This window comes from Pezoporus wallicus, unplaced genomic scaffold, assembly GCF_028554395.1.
Source record: "Pezoporus wallicus isolate ANWC-B61680 ecotype Strahan unplaced genomic scaffold, APGP_CSIRO_Pwel_v1 contig_4309, whole genome shotgun sequence".
Taxonomy (NCBI): Eukaryota; Metazoa; Chordata; class Aves; order Psittaciformes; family Psittacidae; genus Pezoporus; species Pezoporus wallicus.
In genome coordinates, this window is record NW_026638191.1 from 3603810 (window position 1) to 3610130 (window position 6321).

Sequence of the window (6321 nt, forward strand, 5' to 3'; positions counted from 1 at the left end):
CTGTGTGATGAGTAGATCATGCTAAGGAGTGAGACTAAGGGGACTAAATAGTCCATGAGACTAAGGCCCTGGGAACAGGTTCTTGCTGTGCTGTTCTGGCAAAGCATGTGTACCTGAAAAAAGAAGCAAGAGTTTCACATTAATTCTGCAGGTGAAAGAGGAGGCCAGAAGAATGGCTGTTCATTGAGGTACCTGAGGAGTACTCCTGAGCTGTGGTTCTCCCGTGCTATTTCAGCCTTTGGGGAGTGTTGCCTTGCTGGGCTGTGATGGGTTTGAATTGCCGAACTACTCCTTGTGTAGTTTGGAGTCTTTGGAACCCGTTTCAATAGAGGTCCCAGTACCTGGTCTTGTGTTTCTGAGAGTGGTGGATTTTGTTCTGTAGCAGAGGTGTTGCTTGCCATATGATTACTCTGTTATTTGCCTGGCCTTTAAAAGGACTGGAGGGTGAAGAGCGTAGCCCTCATCATGAAGAGAGGGGAAGCTAGAGGTGCATGGAAGGGAGAAAAGAGGGAGTGCTTTTCTATGTCCACAGGAATGCGAGATGGCAGAGAAAAGGTATGAGAGCTCTTTTCAAAGTGTAAGTCTGTGCTTCGTGATGGGTGTGGTGTACCTAGTTTAAGAGCATTTTGGTAAAAACACAAAATGAAGAGACAAGGATGGAAGCAGAAGAGAAGTGGAGGCAAAGGTAGAGCAGAGCAGGGCAAGAAAAGGGAAGAGGAAGTTAGCAAACAGTGACAGCAAGGGAAAAGAGGAGCGAATAAAAAAAGGAAAGGAAAGAAATCACTGCAAGGAAAAAAGAAGGAAATAACTGAGGACTGGGGAGATTACCAGCATGAACCGATGCTGTCTCGAGTTGCTAGATGAAGTAGGGGAGCTCCACAACCTCGGAACACATGGACACTGTAAAGCTTGATGAAGAGTGGCGAGGAAGAGGAATAAGAGCTCCTACCAGAGGCCATGTCGGTCCTTACTGCGAGCATGCTGTGGGCTTTGGGCAAATACCTAGGTGAAGGAAGAAAAGAAGAGTCAAAGATTGAAACGGAGGAGGAGGATAGGGAAAGATAGGCACTTGAAGAAAAGGGAAGAGAAGACCTAAGTGGTGAGAAGATAGGGGAAAAGGGAGTTAAAAAGAATAACAGAAGGAAATCAAGAAGGAAAGGAAGAAAACAAGGAAGAAAGCAAGAATCAGGAAGAAAGCAGGAAAGCATGGAGGAAGGGAAGCATTGGAGAGGAAGGAGTGATGGAAGGAAGAAAGGAAGGAGAGAGAGAAATAAAAATTAAATGACATAAATAGAATGAACGATAGAGAAGATCATCCAGCATCTATGTCACATCTATTCACGGAGCAGTGTTGGTCCGTAGCAGTCCCTCCCATTGGGAGAGCACCATGCTCCGGCGCTGCTGCCCCGTCATTAGCGGGAATGGGTCCATCTTTGACAGTGTCCTCCGTGGGGCCGAAGGCGACTGAGAGCTGTCACTGCAGGAAAAGGAGAGAGAAGAATGGGAAGAGAAGGGAAAATGACGTGAAGAACAAGGTAGGGAAATAACGGAAACGGAGAATTGTCAGAAGAAGGAGGCAGAAGAGAATTAAAAAAAAAAAAAAATAATTTAAAAACCAACACAAATACATGCAAAAAGTAGAGTGGGAAAGGAAGAACAACAGAAATTATGAAAATCTGAAAAAGAAGAAAATGAAGAAAAAACGAAAGAAAGAAGGAGGAGAAGGAAAGAAAGGAATGTGTGCAAGCAAAGAACACGGAATAAGGAAGAAAAAACAGAACGAACGAAGAGGATGAAGACGCGAGAGAGGGCGGAGCAGCCCGGGTCAGGAAGATTGGGCGATGTGGGGGAGGGTGTGAGGCGTGGGAGCAGCACACGGTGTCGCTGCAGGCTCAGAAACGGCGTGTCCGCGGCTCCGCCTCGGTGCGAGCAGCGGAGAACCCGGCTGTGAGCGCGGGGGGGGGGGCTGGTGCCGGCCGGGCAGGAGGGCCGGTGCATCCAGAAGGCGGCGGGGAGCCGTGCGGAGCCCGGGCCGGTACCGGGCTGGGCCAGCGGCGATGGAGATGGGCTGCGTGTGTCGTGGTGCCTTGTCGTTGGCGCTGGTGCTGCAGTTGGCCTGGGTGCTGGTCGCCGGGCAGGTGCGGTACTCGGTGCCGGAGGAAGCCAAGGCCGGCACGGTGGTGGGCCGGCTGGCGCAGGACCTGGGCCTGGAGGCGGGCGAGCCGGAGGCGCGGCGGCTGCGGCTCGTGTCGCAGGGCCGGCGGGCGAGCGTGGAGGTGAGCGGGGCGAGCGGGGCGCTGGTGGTGAGCTCGCGGCTGGACCGGGAGGAGCTGTGTGGGAAGAGCGCGCCTTGCTCCCTGCGGCTGGAGGTGCTGGTGGAGCGGCCGCTGCGCGTCTTCCATGTGGAGCTGGAGGTCACTGACATCAACGACAACGCCCCTGTATTCCCCGCTACCCTCAAAAACCTGAGCATCGCGGAATCTTCCCTGCCGGGGTCTCGTTTCCCTCTGGAGGGCGCGTCGGATGCAGATGTCGGAGCCAACGCTCAGCTCTCCTATAGCCTCAGCCCCAGCGAGCATTTCAAAGTAGAGGAAGAAAACAGTAACTCGCGCAGTAAATCCCTGTTTCTGGTGCTCACGAAACCTCTGGACCGTGAGACGATACCGATTCACCATCTGATGCTGACGGCGACTGACGGAGGCCGCCCGCCGCTGACAGGCACTCTGGAGCTAGTAGTTTCGGTGCTGGACGCAAACGACAACGCTCCACAGTTCAACCAGTCGGTGTACATCGTAGTTTTGCCCGAAGACGCCTTAGAGGGGACGCTGGTGATGCGGCTTAATGCCACGGATCCAGATGAGGGAAGTAATCGAGAAGTGATTTATGAAATGGATACTGTTGTTCCTCCCTTGGCGTCAGCTGCGTTCAGCATCGATGGAAAGATAGGTGAGGTCAAACTGACAGGCGCCCTGGACTTTGAAACAGTTCCTTTATATGAACTGCACATTAAAGCCAGAGATCAGGGGACTCCCCCGCTGTCGGGTCACTGCAAGGTGGTGGTGGAGGTGTTGGACGTGAACGACAACTCACCGGAGGTGTGGGTGACGTCGCTGTCGGTGCCGGTGCCGGAGGACGCGGCGGTGGGGACGGTGGTGGCTCTGCTGAGCGTGTCGGACCGGGACTCGGGGGCGAACGGGCGCGTGCGCTGCACGGTGTGGCCGCCGGTGCCCTTCGGTCTGGTGTCGACGTTCGCGGGCTCGTACTCGCTGATGCTTCGGGAGGCGCTGGACAGGGAGCGGGTGTCTGAGTACGACTTGGAGGTGCGGGCGGAGGACGGCGGGTCTCCCCCGCTGCGCGCCAGCCGGGGTCTGCGTGTGCCGGTGTCGGACGTGAACGACAACGCGCCGGCGTTCGCGCAGGCCGTGTACACGGTGCTGGCGCGGGAGAACAACGCGGCGGGCGCGGAGCTGGCGCGGCTGTGGGCGCGGGACCCGGACGAAGCGGGCAACGGGCGCGTGAGCTACTCGGTGGCGGAGAGCGGCGGCGGAGCGGCGGTGTCGGGGGTCGGGTGGCGTCCGGCGTCGAGCTACGTGTCGGTGGACGCGGAGAGCGGTCGGCTGTGGGCGCTGCAGCCGCTGGACTACGAGGAGCTGCAGGTGCTGCAGTTCGAGGTGCGGGCGGTGGACGCGGGGGAGCCGGCGCTGTGCGGCAACGCCACGGTGCAGCTCTTCGTGCTGGACGAGAACGACAACGCGCCGGTGCTGCTGCCGCCTGCCGGGGGCGGGCCTGGAGCCGGGATCTCGGGCTCGGCGGCGTCGGGTGGGCTCTTTGGAGCTGTGGGCGTGGGCGACGTGGGGGGCGCCGGCGGGGCAGGTGTTGGCGAAGATCCGCGCGGTGGACGCGGACTCGGGCTACAACGCGTGGCTGCGCTACGAGCTTTGGGAGCCGCGGGGCAAGGGCCCGTTCCGCGTGGGGCTTTACAGCGGCGAGGTGAGCACGGCGCGGGCGCTGGAGGAGGCGGACGGCCCTCGGCAGCGCCTGGTCATCGTGGTGCGGGACCACGGCGAGCCTGCGCGCTCGGCCACGGCCACGCTGAGCGTGTCGCTGGTGGAGGGCGCCGAGTCGGCGCTGGCGGCCGCGAGCTCGGGCTCGTCGGGGGCGGGGCTGCGGTCGGCGGCAGCCGCTGGGGGCGGTGCATCGGCATCGACGACGACGACGAACGTGTGGCTGGTGGTGGCCATCTGCGTGGTGTCGAGCCTGTTCCTGCTGGCGGTGGTGCTGTACGGGGCGGCGCGGTGGGCGCCGCGGTCGGCCGTGCTGTCGGGTCCCGGTCCTGCCACGCTCGTGTGCGCCAGCGAAGTGGGGAGCTGGTCGTACTCGCAGCGCCAGAGCCGGAGCCTGTGCGTGACGGACGGCGCGGGCAAGAGCGACCTGATGGTTTTCAGCCCCAACTTCCCACCGCCGCCCGGTTCCACGGCAAAGGAGGCCCATCCGGAGGCGCCCGCTCTGCTGGAGACGGTCAGTGGCGCTCCCTCCCTTCCTTTTTCTCCTCTTGCCCTTTCCCCCTTCGCCCCTTTCCTCCTGTCGCTCTTCTCGCCCGCCCCCTGGGCAGTTGCTGGTGTGAGCCGGGCTTAGCCCCCGCGTCCTGAGGGCAATGGGTGCTGGGCGGCCGCCTTGGGCTCTGCCCCTGTGTGCTGGCCGAAATACTGTGGGTCTTGTTGTGGTGGTGTTTCCTCATCTTCTGTGGTTATCCTCTGGATGCCAGGGACTTCAGGAGTTTCTCTACCTATGGTGAATTTTCTCCAGTTAAATTCTCTCACCAGAATCATAATGAAATTAGGGGAGGAGCTGTAGATTTTTTCCGTTTTCTTTTGCTAGGGTGTAGCTCCTCTCAGTAGCATAGTGTTCAGGCAGAAGACCGTCAACCTCTGCATTTGTCAGAAACTGCAAGCTTCCTGTTGTGTTTCTGTTGCAAATCCAGTCATGCTGTAGATTTCCATTCCTGGCCCGTTTGGATGGTGTTTAAATATTTATCAGCATTGACAGCCTCAGGGAAAAGCTGAAAGCTTTCTCTTATAATGACTACAAATTCTCCTCTACGTTAGGTAGCATCATAATGTTGTTCTGTGCTCATGATAATCCGGGTTGTTTTCTCACAGAGGGAACTCAGTCCCGTTGCCATCAGTGCTATCCTGCATCCATGTCAACGATTACATGTGTAACATTTCTGTAACAGCTCATAGGTATGGATCAGTTCCGTTTGAGGTAACAAAATTTGAAGGGTCAATTACAGAGTATCTGCTCAGCCCAGTGTGAATGCCACCATCTGTATGGTTTTTGTGGTGTCAACAAAAATGTTGACACCAACAAATGTGATGTCAACAGTTGTGAATTTGTGCTCCTGACTGGTGAAGTGATGTGACATACACTGGACCGCTTTGATGTTCTTTCAGTATTTGCACCTTCTTACAAAGAAAAAACCAAACAGAACTCTCCCAGTAACACCCCTGTAAATCCAATTGTCCTGCAGAACCAATATATTACACTGGGTGCTTGTCCACACTTGGGTTGTTCTGTCACAGCATTAAATCAATGCCATTACAATGGAGAGCTGATTTAACATCACCTTTTGAATATTTGTGTGCTGCACACTGTCTGTACAATAACAGTCTTTTGGAATTTCTTAATGTGTTCTCATTGTTTGGAAGGGTCCACAAATGCTCGAGTGAGGCCTGAGTTGGGGAAAAAAGCAGAGGCATGTCAAGGAGGTGAATGTGGCAGTGTCCCTGAGTGCGATGTTAGCACTTCAGGATATGAAGGGTGATCTTGAGCAATGGGAAGACTTGCCTGAAATGGAAATCTTTGTGAGGATCATGGGCCATGTAGTAAGGCAGTAATGGGAGATTACATACTTGTTCTGAGGACACATGTCTCAGACTGGGGAGTGGGGAATGACCAGAGTATAGCACGAAGCAGAAAGGGCACAGAGTGTTCCTGCCCAGGATCCTTTCCCAGGATCCAGGCTGTTTGGAACTGGGGGCCTTCTGGTTCTTGAGATAGTGTGTGGTACTGAAATGAGAACAGTTTGAGAATATCTCCCAGCAGGGACAGTGCCTTGTGCTGCTGCTGCCTGATGTAGGGAATGTGCTGGGTAAGAGTTGGTGGGATGCTGCCTGCTGAATACTGTCTGGTGAAACTTTTCACTCCCGTTTTGGAGAAGTTTTGGTAGGTACTATTTCAACCTGCTCTCCTTGTGTAGTGGTGGCTATCTATAGTGTTTCCACAGGCATTGGTGTTGCTGTGATGGTTCATTGGTCCTGC

At 55.9% G+C, this 6321-nt stretch overlaps 1 pseudogene; it reads left to right on the plus strand.

Moving 5' to 3' along the window:
• Positions 1-2057: 2057 nt before the first annotated feature.
• LOC130599371 (protocadherin alpha-10-like) lies at positions 2058-4635 on the plus strand (annotated as a pseudogene).
• The last annotated feature ends 1686 nt before the right edge of the window (positions 4636-6321 follow it).